This window comes from Falco punctatus, assembly GCF_963210335.1.
Source record: "Falco punctatus genome assembly, chromosome: 10".
In the NCBI taxonomy this organism is placed as follows: Eukaryota; Metazoa; Chordata; class Aves; order Falconiformes; family Falconidae; genus Falco; species Falco punctatus.
The window spans coordinates 17218679-17234175 of record NC_137590.1 but is presented as its reverse complement, the minus strand read 5'-3'; the positions used below and the strand labels follow the sequence as shown (position 1 = coordinate 17234175).

General features: G+C 47.5%; 2 long non-coding RNA genes across 8 annotated transcripts; one reads left to right on the top strand and one right to left on the bottom strand.

Annotated features, from left to right (window-relative positions):
* The first annotated feature begins 960 nt into the window (after positions 1 to 960).
* Positions 961 to 5083, top strand: LOC308070356. 2 transcript variants are annotated; one of them, XR_013930716.1, is made up of 3 exons: positions 961 to 1388; positions 1772 to 1948; positions 3152 to 5083. It is a non-coding gene; the product is annotated as an uncharacterized lncRNA (long non-coding RNA). The 2 variants fall into 2 exon arrangements; XR_013930717.1 differs by lacking the exon at positions 961 to 1388 and having other exon boundaries at positions 1395 to 1948.
* Positions 3371 to 15497, bottom strand: LOC308070355. Of its 6 annotated transcripts, none has more exons than XR_013930710.1 (3): positions 15354 to 15497; positions 6164 to 8992; positions 3371 to 4161 (listed from the first exon to the last, which is right to left on the bottom strand). It is a non-coding gene; the product is annotated as an uncharacterized lncRNA (long non-coding RNA). The 6 variants fall into 6 exon arrangements; XR_013930711.1 differs by lacking the exon at positions 15354 to 15497 and adding an exon at positions 10152 to 12440; XR_013930713.1 differs by lacking the exon at positions 15354 to 15497 and having other exon boundaries at positions 6164 to 6261; positions 7115 to 10115.

The window sequence follows — 15497 nt, the reverse complement described above, 5'->3', positions numbered from 1 at the left end:
TCCACTGTGCTCTCCCCAGGCCTCATCACAGGGTTCCCTGCTACAACCCTGAGTCCTGAGGGCTGTCAAGCTCACACGTGGGTATCCCATGGAGGCTCTGTGGCAGCACCCCCAGAAATCCCCCAGGGCTATTTGGGCTGCTGCGAGGCGTGGGCCAGAACGGTGGATGGCAGGTTCTACCCCCTGACCTCTGCAGTCCCTCCACAGGGGACCACCAGCATCCAAGCCCTGCGGGGCTGCGGGCAGGCCGTGAAGGGCATAGGTGGTGGTCCTTGAGGGGGCAGTGCCCTGGCAGCTCCAAGAGCTCCCTGGGCTGGAGGTCACACTGGTCACAAGACACCTCCAGGAGTACGGGCTTACTGCGCACTGCAGCCCGCCCGTAAGGGCCCTGCAGGGCCGCCGCCCCAGGGGCCCCGTGCGGGGATGCGGCGGCGGCAGCTCTGGCCCCGCCGGCGCACGGGCGGTGCGGGGGTGCGGCGCGGGAGGCTCCGGCCGCCGCTGCGGCAGGTCCCGGCCCGCAGGCGGCGAGCGGGGTCCACGGGTCCCGAGAGCTGAGGGGAGGGAGCGGGAGGAGGCGGTACCGCCCGGTTCCCCCGGAGCCTGCCCCGGTCCCGCTCGCCCCGCGCAGCTGCCCCCAGCCCCGGCTCCTCCCATGCGGCTGGGCCCGCACCCCCGGCCGCGGTGGCGGCAGTCGGGCCCCAAACACGCCTCTAGAGCCCCCCGCGGCGGGAGAGCCCCGGCCGGGCCGAGCTGAGCTACGCCGGCAGCGGCCGCTGCTGCTCTCCCTCCCCCGCGGCCGTGCCGCTGCCCGTCCGTGCCCTGGGGACGCCGCGGGCTGCCCCCGCCGCGGGCCTGTGCGGGCCGTCCCGGCGCGGGGCGAGAAGGGCTGCGTGGGGCCTGCCCGGCTGCGGGAGGGGCTGCCTGGGGTGGCGCCGGGCAGGCCAGAGGAAGGTGGGTGAGGAAGGAGGAATCCACGGCCGGCCGGGTGAGGAAGGCTCCCTCTGCCGGGCCGCAGCGCCCCGCGGGGCCGGAGCGGGGCCCGGCAGCCAGGCGGCCTCGTCCCCCGAGAGCTGTGAGACCCCGGTGGGGGACAGCCGGGCACCGGCGTCACGGAGGAGAAAGGGGGGAGGAGCGGGAGAAAGAGGCACCTCGCTGCGGCGCCCAGAGCGGGAGCTGCGGTGAGCGCCCGGTGCTCGGGGCCCCGTCTCCCCGCTCGCGCGTCCCAGGCCCCGGCTCTGGCCCCTCTCCTCTCCGTGCTGCTGTGGGGTGTTTTTTCTGGTGGGGTGACCCTGGCTGGACACCAGGTGCCCAGCAAAGCCGCTCTTGTCACTCCCCCTCCTCAGCGGGGCAGGGGAGAGAAAATAACAATGAAAAGCTCGTGGGTTGAGGTAAGGAGAGGCAGATCACTCGGCAGTTACTGTCATGGGTAAAACAAACTCAGGGAAGCTAGTTCAGCTTACTACCACTCAAAAACCCAAATCTTAAGAATGCCACCCCCCCTTCTGTCGGGTGTAACTTTACTCCTGATTTCTCTTGTCTCCCCATGCAGCAGCACAGGACGTGGGAGATGGCAGTAGTGGTCAGTTCATCACACGTTTCTGCTGCTGCTCCTTCCTCAGGGAGAGGGCTCCTCATGCTCTTCCCTAGCTCCAGTGTGGGTGCCTTCCACAGGGTGCAGTCCATCAGGAACAGACGGCTCCAGCGTGGGTCCCCTGTGGGGTCACAAGTTCTGCCACCAAACCGGCTCCAGCCTGGGCTCCTCTCTCCACAGGTCCTGCTACGAGCCTGCTCCAGTGCGGGTTGCCCATGGGGTCACAGCCTCCTTCAGACATCCACCTGCCCCAGCGTGGGGTCCTCTCCAGGCTGCAGGTGCACGTCTGCTCCATCATGGACCTCATGGGCTGAGGGCCACCGCCTGCCTCACCATGGGCTTCACCACGGGCTGCAGGTGAATCTCTGCTGTGGCACCTAGGGCACCTCTTCCCACCCTTCTTCACTGACCTTGGTGTCTGCAGGGCTCTTTCATATATTCTCACTCCCCTGTCTGGCACAGTTGCTTTTGTGCAATAACTTTTCCCCCTTCTTAACTATGTTGTCACAGAGGTGCTGCCACTTTTGCTAATGAACTTGGCCTTGGCCAGCAGTGGGTTTGTTTTGGAGCTGGCTGGTACTGGCTCTGTTGGACATGGGGGAAGCTTCTAGCGGATTCTCACAGAAGTTAGCCTTGTAGCTGCCCAGCTACCAAAACCTTGCCACATCTGTAGTGAGAACGATGTTGCTGTCTGCTGGGAGAGGGGGGGAAGAGAGTAAGACATTCTGCCCCTCTACCCCTTGCCCCTAACATATTCTTATTGTGCCCAAGACAGATTTTTATTTTATTTTTTTTGATCTAGGAAGAAGGAGATTGGGTTCAAATCTCTATTCTGTGTGCTGCTTTTTAAATCCCCAGGGATTCTGTCCTTTTTTGAGTAAAACTGTGAGTCTCGAGCCTATAGCAGGTCAGGGAAAGGCTGCTGAGCACCCCCTTCCTTTCAGTTTCTCCTGCCCTTTTTCACTGTGGCACTGAAGGCCACACTGCTGCTTGGGAACCCCTATCTCTAATACAACAGCCCAACATTCTTGTTGAAGCTGAGTAAGCTTGGTTTTGGTTTGCTAACAACTATGAAGTTGTTCTCCTGAAGCAAGCAGTGGACTCATAGTATACTACCGTGTGTAGGTTAGCGTCCCATAATCCAGGGGAAAAGCATGTCTGACATCCTGCTCTTGTGTCTGAGCTCCAGCAACAGCAAACTAGTTGTCTGATATAAAAGCTGAAGGGAAAGTCTCCTGTTTCCCGTTCCACCCTGTAGTCCTGCTACTTCCTTTTCTATTTGGTGAGCACAAGGACCATGGAGCAGACTGGACTGACCAAATAGCGAGTCTCCCCTCCAAAAAGACCGTTACTATAGCCATAGAGCAAACACCCTAAAAATCATTCTTCTTGTTGTTCCCTTGCATGGGAAAATACTTAAAGAACTGCATAGATCTGTACTAGAAAACCTCTACTTACAGGTAGTACAGTAGAACTCTTAGTGATTCAAAACCATCCATCCAAAACAGAAGCTGAGGAAAAACTTGTGCTGTTTTTGACTCGGTTACTGTACTCTTTCAGCAGCACATTGCTGGAGATAGAAGAGAAGAATTAATGTCTTCTGGAAGAATACAGCGTCCAAAAGAAACGCAAACCCAGCATCACTAAATTTGCACCCGAATCCAGAATGTTAACTGTGTCCTCAGCAGGGTCAAAATGGTTTTGCAAATGCATGAAATTTATAACTATTACATGTATTGTTGTGATGACTTCATGAAAATGAAAGGCATACCCAGTGACTAATGTTCACTCTGATTGAAAACTTATTTCCATTGAATTTTAAACTCGTTGGGGGAAAAACTTGGGAAAGCAACTTTTTTCTTGAAAGCATCCCTTTAAGCAGCAAGCATTGTGACCACTCCTTAAATGGTTTTCAGTTCATCGGTTCCCCTAAAGAATTCTCCAGTTAAGCTCATTCTATTATGCACGTGTGAAATATTTTTTTTTCTAGCCTGAAGTTTTCTTTTAACCTAAATGTAGATAGCTTAAATTGGTATCGCCTAGGCTCTTTTATCTTTATGCTGCTCTTTTCCAATAGCCATGATGTTTTGTTCACCTCTCAGATGGGCAAAGTGTGTGGTTGTAGAATGGTAGTGCTTTTTTGTCTGTGGGCCACGAGAAAAAGGGCGTACTGGAACCCCGCTGTTACAGATCTGAACGTTAAAGCTTGACCTGTTCAGGCATTCCTGCTTGGCAGCATTTAATCCTGGCCAAAGGCAATTCTGAAGTCCATGCGTAGGTGATATTCAGGTCAGTTGAGTAGCTTAGTAGCAGGCTACTTCTCGATCTAACAAAAAAAAGTTAACAGAATAGCGATATGAAAAAAAAAAAAAGGTGTGTGTGTGTGTGAAACACCAGAATACAGTAATATTATCCAGAAATCCTGTTTTTTGCATCTCACCTACATTCTCATTGTTTCTTCGCTCCTTTCCTGTTTGCATAGGTGAAATGGATCAGCACTTCATCTGACAAATTGTTTCGCTTCCCTTCCTCCTGAAGGGGGGGCAACTCCCTGAAACTCTTGGACTTTTCTGAGCAGGTAAGAGATAAGGAGCATTAGATGCGGGAGCTGGAGCAGTAGCAGGAGACTGAAGCCTATGAAATCTTTAGCAGGAGAGCACAGGACAGACAAAAAGGCAAATGACACAGACAAGGTATTGAATGGGACAAATATACGGGCCTAGAACAACAGAAGATTCCCAGCTGGTTGTGCAGACTGACACTCGTTTACAACCTTTGATTTAAAGGCTTGTTGAAACGTGGATGCTCATCTCAGGAAGCTCATCTGTGGGCATGAAACAGAACATTTTTCTTCCTGCAGATCCAGGTTTCATAAATGTTACATATAGCAATATACACTAGAAACCACAATTTTCATCAGCAGTGACCAAACCAGTGTTAATTGTTCTCCATTGTTGTTATTGCTTGTTAAAGAAAATGTGTTTTGAATTAAGAAATGTGAAGTGCTGAAGCAGCTAAGTGGCAGAGCCAGGCCTCGTCCCTAGCGCAGCTCTAATCCAAGGCTGGTTTAAAACCCAGTCCAGTTAATCAGTGGGAGAACAGAGAAACAACAGATGATCAATTTGTGCACAGAGGTGCTCTCAGAAATGCAGGTGTTTTTAGAAAAATTGGTATACGTGAATAGGAATTGCTTGTTCAAAGACTAAGTGCGCTTGAAGGAGTGTGTGAGTTAAAGCAGGCAGAAAGACGACCAAGATCCGAGGAGGAGCCTGAAACTGAGGCAGAGACTGGAACCGAACAGATCAATCACCTGGGACAGAGTCAGGTGATGGATTTGCAGAACTGACAGGGCCAAAGGAAACTCCTAAAAACTTCAGACGTTGACTAATGATTTGATAAGCGTATATAAGCTGTGCTCTATCGCTTGATTCTCTGCCACTCACTGAGGTGGTGGCCCGGCTCTGAGTTGTGACTAAAGCAAACCCAGTGCTACCCACATCTATGTAAATTTTTCCTTTAACAACAGCAATCGCTGGGGCTTATCCGTAGGACCCCACCATCCACCCGCCCGCCCCCGCACCTTGTGCCATGGGCTCCCCACGCTGCTGGCTCTCCCTCGGTAATGGGGTGGGGGCAGGGACAGAAAGAAGCACCCGACTGTTAAAGCTGTCAGATGCAAAGGATTTAACCGCTCTAGCCACGCGGGTGCTTTTTGGTACGGAGGCAGCGGGCAATGGTGGCTGGGCTGCGAGTGGGCAAAGGGCAGAGCGAAGCGGACCCTGCAGCCGCAGCGAGCAGCTCCCGTGGCCGGGCCGTGAGAACTGGGCCGAGATCCCGGCCCGTGCTCAGCACAGGGTCGGTGGGGCGCTGCTGCCACCTGGCGGCCAAGTGTCGGCGCTGCAGCCCTTGGCGCCGCGCATGCGCGGTGGCGCCCCCCCCTCGGCGCTGCCGGCCGTTGTTAACGGCACCGCGAACCCTCGCTGCTTGCGGAGTGGTGCCGCGGCGCCCGCTGCAGCCTCCCGGCAAGGAGCCACCGCTGCCGTCCCTCGAGCACGTTGCCAGCGCGCGCTCGGCACGGGAGTACGGAACTGCTGCGCCGCTGCAGCCCCGCGACAAACGCAGCCCGCGGCAACAGCCCCGCCCCTAGCGAGAAGCCCCCCCCAACCTGGAGACCGCGGGGTGCGGGGCCGCTGCGCCCCTCCACGGCTTCAATACCCCCTCGCTCCGCATCGCCACGGCTCTGCCCTTGCGGGCGCACGCCTCGGCGCCGGGCCGCTTCTGCGCATGCGCCGGTCGAGCCCCCTCCGCGCCAGCGGCAGGGCAGCTCTGCGCGTGCGCTGCCGGGGGGGGGGAGGGGGGGCAGTACCGCTACTGCGCATGCGCCAGTGCAGGCTGGGGGATGAAGGCTGTCACAGCGGGACTTGGGGGTACCGGTGGGTCACAAAATGGGCACGCCCCAGCAACCTGTGCTCGCAGGGCAGAAAGCTGACCATATCCTGGGCTGCATCCAAGGGAAGCGTGACCAGCAGGTCGAGGGAAGCGATTCTGCCCCTCTGATCCCGTGAGACCCACCTGGAGTACTGCATCAGGCTCCGCAGTCCTTGGCAAAGCAGGTCCAGAGGAGAGCCACAAAAGTGATCAGAGGGCTGGAGCACCTCTCCTAAGACAGGCTGAGAGAATTGGGGTTGTTCAGGCCGGAGAAAAGGCTCTGGGGAGACCTTATTGTGGCCTTTCAGTACTTAAAGGGGGCTTATAAGAAAGATGGGGACAGATGTTTTAGTGCAGCCTGTAGCAATAGGACAAGGCTTAGTGGTTTTAAACTTAAGAGAGGGTAGATTCAGACGAGGTAAAAGGTATTGTTTATGATGAGGGTGGTGAAACACTGGGAGAGGTTGCCCAGAGAGATGGCAGATGCCCTGTACCAGGGAACATTCAAGGTCAGGTTGGACAGGGCTGTAAGCAACCTGACCTAGTTGAAGATGCCCCTGCTTCCTGCAGGGGGGCTGGACTAGGGGGCCTTTAAAGGTCCCTTCCAACACAAACCATTCTATGATTCTGTAAACTACCACTATCATTCCAACCACTGTGTATTTATATATACTTGAGGAAGTCCAAGTCCTTCACAACTGAAATTTTACGCTGAAAGTTCTGAGTTGCCTTGAAATTCTCAAGAGCTTTTCTCCAAAATATCCCTTCCAGAGATACTGATTCAGGTCCTGGACCGAACACCGTACCTGAGGTTGTTTTACAACAGGGCAGCGAAGTTTTGTAGAACAAATGAGGCTGAGAGACTGCCCAGACGCATTCTCCTCCATGTTCTCCTACACCTATGTGGCAGCACCTTCAGAAAACACTTTTCTATTCGTTCCTGATAGTTCTAAACATCTCTAACAAAATCTCACCAATGTCCTCCCCCCTGAAGCAGTGCTGCTGTTACCACAGATAGCAATGCAAAGATGTTCAAAGGAAATGGTCTGAAACACTTGGAAGCTAAAGGTCATAATAAGCAGGAAAATACTTTACCATGTACATGAGACTGTTGGAAACTTTTTCCTGGTGCAAAGTGGAAATTTCCAGCTACCTGCAGGAGACAGTAATCTTTCATTAAAAGGCCTAAATCTATATAAATAAAGAAGTCATACCGGCGGTTGCATTTTCAAATTTTTGTTTAAATGAGATAGACAATAAGCAATTCATTTTCATAGGTGACAATACCAACAGATACTGTCCTAAAAGAGATATGAATTTCCCCTCTTCCTCACAGGCAGTCATGTGGAAAGCCATAATCACATACCGATGCTGACAACAACTGTTCTATGCAGAGTATTTTAATGGACATAAAAATGAGAAGAAGAAGGAATCAAGTCTACCAGGAGGGAACTAACTGCTGCTGTAGGAAATAAAAAGGTATCACAGAAACGGAGTGGAGAAAGTAACCGGGAGGGTGAGCAGGCAGGGTAAGAAAACCGTTAATACAATAAACAACAGTGGTCCTGTGTATGCATCCATGAAAACAAGCTGTGTTCAAAATAAAGCACTAAACCTACCAACAAAAAAATACCCACAAAAAACCCCACACCCCAAAATCCCCCAAAAGACAAAGGTTATTCAAATTTTAACCTTGAATATGAAAAGGATATGGATATTAGATATCAGTCCTCCCTGACACTTGCTAGCAATCATACACACCCTCCCCCTTGGAAGATTTCAATGAGTCAAGCTCACATGCTACATTACACCTTTGAATGTCCGTGCAAACCTATCACGTATGTTAACTGCCGTCCCGATGAGAATGGAGATGTGCAAAAGTCCAAGTGCCTAACAATGGCCCCCAGAAATTTCCCTAGTGACACCCACCCTTGGACCCTCGCTACCCACAGCACTCCCCTTTGAATCTTTCCTGCTCATCACACTTTGTGACAAAGGGTCCTGTAATGGTTCAGCACCCATGATGATGCTCAAAACACAATGTCTGGCTTCATGAGCAAAAGGGTGGGGTGTGTTTGCTTTGGGTTTTTTTTTTCAGAAATAAAGAATGTTGTCTCCAGGAATAGTACACAAAGATGTAAAAAAACCTCCAGATTTTGAAATAAAAAGTAAAATTAAAAAAAAAATTAGCCTGGGCCTGACCACTAGAATGTACTTGGGTACGTAACCTGCATGTCCAAGTGTTTTGAGCTTGGTAACCTGCCAAATGACAGGGTAGTTACATAGTCATCTGGTGTATCTTGTACTACATTTTCATACACCAGTTGCAAAAAACATCTCTTTGAGCATCTTCAACCTTGACAATCAACTCCAACAGTCTTGCTTCCAGTGGTTTTCTAATGAAGGGAACATTTCACTCCCTCCAGCACCTCTGCTGACAAGTTGTTGGTTACTGTTATCTTCAGCACCCACTGGTGGTCTCTGTTTTGAGACTAGAAGGGCAGGTGGGATGACTTAACCTCAAAGAAGCTGCCTCTCCCTCGGTAAAAAGACTCACTAGCTAGATGGTAGAAAAAGCTAAGCTTCTCCAGCCAACCCACCTCATGAAACAGAGCATTAGCCCCTTCCCACCCTTTTCCTGACCCTCCTACTGAACCCCTCTACAGGCACAAGCACCTTGCTGAGCCCAGGGGTTATTACAGTCTTGTGAACACTTGAAGTTGGAAAAAAGAGCAGAATGTCCTGACTGTGCCTTCTGACGCTCATCACCACCATGCAACAGGCTCATGGCAAAACCCATCTCTCACTTTGTTGACCTCCAGGAAACCGTACACTTGGCAGTCCTTGTTCTTCTGCTCTTGCATTTTCTGGGTAAATCCTTCCCTCTTGCACTGCTCTATGCTATCCGGGTTCTCGAAGGCCCAGCCTCATCACCTGTATGCTTCTCTGACATAGTCACAAGTATTGCAGCACCTGCAAGAGCACAAACATCATCTTTACAGCGATAAAGAGACACCCCAGCTCAGGACTCCAATCCCTGGTGGATTTTATTTCAACAAATCAACAAAGCAAACATCAGGGACTGGACACTGAAAGGTGGTCTAATGCTCCTGAAGGAGCTTGAGCTTCCTAACGTACTTTTTGAGATTTTGGCACGAGGATGCAAGCTGTTTTAATGCAGCGCTTAAGTCTGAAGGGGGCTTTAGTTGTCCATTCAGACAGCAAGTCAATCCTCGGCAAAGAAATTTGCTGCAGAAACATCAGTCTCCCATAGTTCTGAGCAGCTTGGAACTTTCCCACGTGAACAAAGCATCTACCTGTTTCTATTCCTCCCTTCCTCTGTTTTTAGGGCAAGACTGCCAACATCGGAGGCAGGGTTAAGAGCAAACTTTCTTCATTGTTCTTCTACCTCTGGACTACATCTCGCTCACCAAAAAAAACAATTGTCTGTCTTGGTTCTGTGTTGCGCTGGACAAAACAAAAAGTCGAAGGCTGGAATCATGAATCCCTCAAATGGAAACATCTCTGGGGAAGGATGCAACTTGACAGGTGTGACAAACTAAGTTACTACAGAGACAATAATAGCAAAGGATAGTCCAGAACCTGTGGACTACCACGAATCCATTCTTACACAAATTTGCAGGTAGAAGGAATGAGAAACACCGAATGACACCTGTCATTTGTGTGAGCGATAGGTGTCCGGTCTTTGCTCCCATAAGGATGCAAAGCCCGCAGCAGAAGCGAGAAGGCAAAGCCATCACTAGGTTTTATTCCGAGACAGCTCACAGAATGGTGAAATAATTTACACAGCTCCCCTCTGGACACCAAATAATCCCAGAAAAGGTTCTGTTTGCTAAGATACAATCTTTGTGCTACTGCCCTTAAACAGGCACGCAGACAAAACAGACAACCTAACTCTGCATGCTCAACAATCGTGAGTGCAGCATAGGCATATTAAAACACAACAGCTCTCACCATTCTACGAACAGGTGCCCAGGAGGATTTCACCTCACGGACCTTCACAGACATTTGGGAAAAAAAAACCCAACATGTATGCCACACTAACTGTACCGATTCAAGCACTAAGAAGATGTAAAGGTTACTAAATGTCCTCTGACTCTGCCAAGGTTACTGAATGTCCTCTGACTCTGCCCCTAACAGCTTTCACAGCGATTGGCATCCAAAGCATTTTGATCAAACACCTTTTCTTCTTCTTTCCCCAGTTCTAAGACAAAGGAGGATTCAAAGTGACGAGGCACGTCTAGAAACACTATCTTGTACTTCTGCTCTACGCACAGAAACTGTTCTACACATGAATGAAATGATTTTGTGTCAGAATCTGCACATCCTGCACCCGAAGCTCACCTGAAAGAATGCACAGAGCCTATTGAGCTGCAAAGTAAGATCAAGAAGCAGAGTAGCATTTGTCATCTGAAGAACACCCTCCACAGAAAGAACCAGCCACCTGAAAGGCTTTCTGGAGTGCTGATCAGATGTTACTTGCACAAAGGCTTTGTTAAAACTTTGTCTAAAATTGCAACTGATACAGGACCTGTTACACAAATAACATTGTAAATAGCAGACAACAGCACGTAACGCGTAATCCTGTCCCAAGATAGGTAGGGAACACAGTTATACATTGCTGTGGAACTAGATCAGAGTGGGAATCTCCCAAGCGGAAAACTGACACTCAGTCCTCCAGAAAAACGATGCTGACACATGTGCACACACATTAACCACTGGCTTACTAGAAATCTCCAAGGAATTTCTGTCTTTCTCACGACTTTACAATTCTGCCATTGTCTGTGCCACCTGTGTGTTGAATGCGCAGCCACAGTACAGCTGGGCCACAAACTCATGGAGTTTTATGTTCTTAAGTGCAGAAGGCTGCAGAGGGACTCGTAAAAGAGGAGATGAGAGCTGGTGACAGCTGAAACCCGCCAAAGGGCAAGACATGCCTCCAGAAAACTCAAACAGGACCTTTGTTTTTCCGAGAACCAAAACAAATACCAAAGGCCTGCAAGCTTTGGAGTTCAGAATAAGTCAGCCAAGGAACTGCATGTCTAAAATTTTCAAAAACATGGGTTCTTATTAGAAGAGGCCCCTTAAAACCAGGCTGTTTCACTTACAAATCCTGAAGAACAGGAACAAGTCTGCTGGATAACAAAAGCCCTCTAAGGCTCTCTGTCTAGGCACCACTGCACTACCCTCTTACGAGCCTTGAAAAGGTGGCTTCTTGGATAACTAAGGCTGGGGCAGGTGATAAGTCAGACACTGCCGAGGGGACAAAATATTATCGGGATCCTCTTTGTTGAGATTGGGAAGTATACTAGGTGGACAGAAGTGAGTATTAAAGACATCAGACACAGAAAAAAAGAGATTTTAATTAGAAAGTATGAAATATGCGTGAAGATCAATTATTAACCTTGCTTCTTTAATCAAATACTTTATGGTAGTTATGATCAAGCAAATTAAAACTTTTAGGAAAATATACCCATTCTTAAACCACTGTATAAGACTTAATTTCTACAGCTTACAACATTCAAACAAGTTGAAAGTACACTTAAGAATTCAACCAGTATGGGTTTTGATCCTGTGATTACATTAAAAGATAATGTCAGGAAGAATGCAGCTTAATAATTCCTATGCTTTGTCAAAGCCATGATTCCTGCCATTTGAAGAAGAACACCTGTACAACACACGGAGTCTTTCAAGATACAGCAACTAGTAACAGCTTTCTGAATGTAATCGGTAGCTGCCTGTCGAGTTGTCTCAGAGAGCACCCAGAGGTACTGCACATAGCTTAGATACTATAAAAAAACTGTGATACATAAAACCCCACATGCAAAGTTTCACGCTGTTAACATGGTCCTCGACTTGCATGCAGATATGAAACATGACGCTGGAAAACTCGGCCCACGTTAAAAGGAAGGAAACAGTAAATAAAAATAATAATAATAATAAAAAAAATTCAATCCTCTATCGCCATCCAGTGGAAATTAATGAGATGACATCCCAGCACAGAATGCAACCTACCATAGAAATTAAGCTATTAACTATTTTAATGTAACTATGATCAGGAAAAGCCTCCACATACTACTCCATAATATTTAGGTATGCTTTACTAAATTTAAGGTTAATGTTAAAGAAAATGTATTTTTAACTAAGAAATTTAAAGTGCTGAAGCAGCTAAGTGGCAGAACCAGGCCTTGTCCCTAGCGTAGCCCTAATCCAAGGCTGGTTTAAAACCCAGTCCAGTTAATCAGTGGGAGGGCAGAGAAATAACAGATGATCAATTTGTGCCTTAGCAAATGAAGGTATCCAAATAAAATAACAAAACTGATTTATCAAGTTATAAATAAAAAATGTAGTCCTTAACATAAGACATCAGTAGATCTGCATAGCAAACTTTGCTTTCTAGGAACAGCAGCAGCATATTTACTTAAGACTTACAAAGGAAACTAACACACTTGGAACGGGTATGGACAAACAGCTGCTGTTCTTTACTGTTCTCCTGGTAAGAAGTGGTATGAATGATTTTCTATCGTCTTACACTTAGCCAATCAAAATTCTCCTTAATAACCTTGCCGTGTGACCTGGATACCTGAGGTTTTCCTGACTAAGAACAAGGTATAAAGATAGTGGGAAAACCATGACTTTAATTGGTAACCTGGTTAACATCTAAGGATGCATTTTGATTATGGAAGAATTACTTTAACATTATGAAGATAATAAGAGCACAAGCTATGAAAACTTGCAACAATTTGAGCCATCTCGCCTGCTATGGAGTAAGCAAGAACTGGGAAAATGAAAAGCAAATTTTCTCTAACAAGCTCAAGGGCAAGTGTTATAAGGTAAAGTCTAAGTAAATCCCTCTTGCCTTCCAAATCTGAGGCCCATGGGAAGCTGTTTAAATTGTACTACAGTCGCACACTGTTATTCAGTCACCACGAGGGGAGACCAGCAGTGATTCGCTGCCTTGATAAGAACTAAACGAAGACAACAGATGATGAATGATTAATAAACTCAGAGAAGATCCCAACTAGGCTGCTGTTGGGCTGGTAAAGAAGTCAACAGAGTGATCTGATCTCATACTTGCAGCACAGTGTTAAAAAGGGCAAGTATGGAAATATACCATTAAGCCAGACTGTACTGTTGGCCTGTACCACAAATTATACATCTGAATATTCAAAGACTCCTTAAAAAACCCCACAGTCCTACAGAATCTCAGAGTATTCCTGTTTTACAAGTTAGGCAGAACCAAAACGTATCTGTAAACCTACCTGGATTACTCATACTTTACAACGTTTAGAAAAGTGTATGTGCACACTGAGCACCGAGTCAGTAATACAGCAAAAAACCCCCACGTACTCTCTCCTAACATAGTCAAGTTTAACACCACTGCACTTATTTCTGTTACTACCATTAATTATTTATCTGACTGGCAACAAATACAAAGTATCTGTGATTTCCTCAGAATGCCAGAGACAAATCCTGGGCATACACACTTTACAACTGAGTAAACGTTCAGGGGGGAACTCTGTTCACAGCCTCACAGAACAGCCGAGGTCAGGAGGAGCTCCTGGAGATCATTTAGTCCAATCCCACCACCCAAAGCACAGTCAACTAGAGCAGGCCACTCAGGACAATGTCCGATTGGGTTCTGAGTAACTCAGAAGAGGGAGAGTCCACAACCTCTTAGGGCAAACTGTTCCAGTCCTTGCCCACCCTCATAGTAAAAAAAGTTTTTTCTTATCTCTAAATGGAATTTCTTGTATTTCAATTTCTGCCCGCTGTCCATTATCCATTCACTGGATATCACTGAGAAGAGTCTGGCTGCACCTTCTTTACATCCTTCTATCAGGTGTTTATGCATATTTACAAGATCCGTAACTATGTGAAGTTCTACTCTCTTTGTTTTCATACCATTTACAAACTTCAGCCATAAAATATTTCAGCGTGAGAATTTCTGGTGGCAAGAATTGTACTTCAGTGAACAATTTAAACTGGCAAAAACTGCCACCAAAGCCAACACAGAAAACCTCACCTGCCCCCTACTCCTGTTCAGTCATTTCTGCGCCTGAACTGTTCATCCATTGCGGAAGGACAAACATTTATGCAGCTATATGCTGAAACAATTCATTCAGCTGAAAACCAACCCAAAAAATCCCACTTAACTTTTGTTACAGCAGAATTGTTTCTCTATTTCACCCTCAGCCTTCATTACAGATACCCACCTGGCTTCCATCTAAAAGTGCTCTCCCTCTAGCAGTCAGACGTCATGTGCAAGAACACATACTATCCCAAATAATTAATTCTGCCAATTAAATGAAGCAGCCAAAAGGAACCGATTTAATTTTTGTCAATATCCTCCATCAATGAGAAATAAAATGAGTCCACGGCAAAAATTATGCAGTTAACTCCAGCACAGCATTGAAGTGTGATGGAAAAACCCCTAGGTGACTGCACCAGTCCTCAGAACAGACTGCTCTCCCAGTAATGTTGATACCTACAGTACAGATGACTCCCCATTCTGCAGGTAAGACTGAAGGCAAGCTGTACAGAGCCAGGCCACACACTACTTAAGACAAGTCTGTATGAATACCCTGAAAAATGGGTGTTTTAGCTATAGCTTAAAGAGTTAAAAATGTATTTAAACATGGTTTGTCAGTCTTAAAAAGAAACATTCCTAAAATTTCTTTGTTAAGTCGCTGTAATCAATGAGGCTAATTTCAGTGCTGACTGTGGCTGTGAATCACACCATCATTCGTCCTACTGCCATCCTCTTCACATTAGCCTTCTGTGGCCTATCCATCATCCACGTATGTGGCTTCTTATCTGCTCTGAATTACAGTACTGCACTACAGCATTTCTTCACTTTTACAGTTTTCAGTTCTTCCCCAACTATTTCTTGTCTATTCTGCACCCACATTCTCTGCTCTGTTGATTTGGAAACATGACTCACAACTGCCTCTAACTTACTCTTGCTTCCTCATTGATAACATATACAAGAAATCCAATGAGCAGAGGAGCTAAACACACCATAACTGTAGGTTAAAATGCTGTATCTCTAGGATTTTGCATCATCTCATACACCAATGACTCTGTATTACTTTGAGCCTTTTATGCTTATTGCTGCCAAAGTGAATTATTTTTTTCTTTACAGTAGTCTACAGCCACATCACAAACATTCAGTTAAAACGTCAAGTATTTATACAAGTCAACATCATCTGCAAAATCAGTACAAAATCAAATCAATTAGCTGGTATGTTCTTTCGGCAGATTAGCTTTATCAAATTACCCTCATTTTCCATTACACAGAAATCTTTTTTACCTGCAGAGTTGACATGCTAGAGGTATCTTGTCGACCTGTTAAGTCAGATGATGAGATATTGACTGGGGCACCACGATGCAATCTCATACTTACTTTCCTTTCTTGTTCCCTACCAGATACTGGCCAAGGAGGATGAGACTGGTA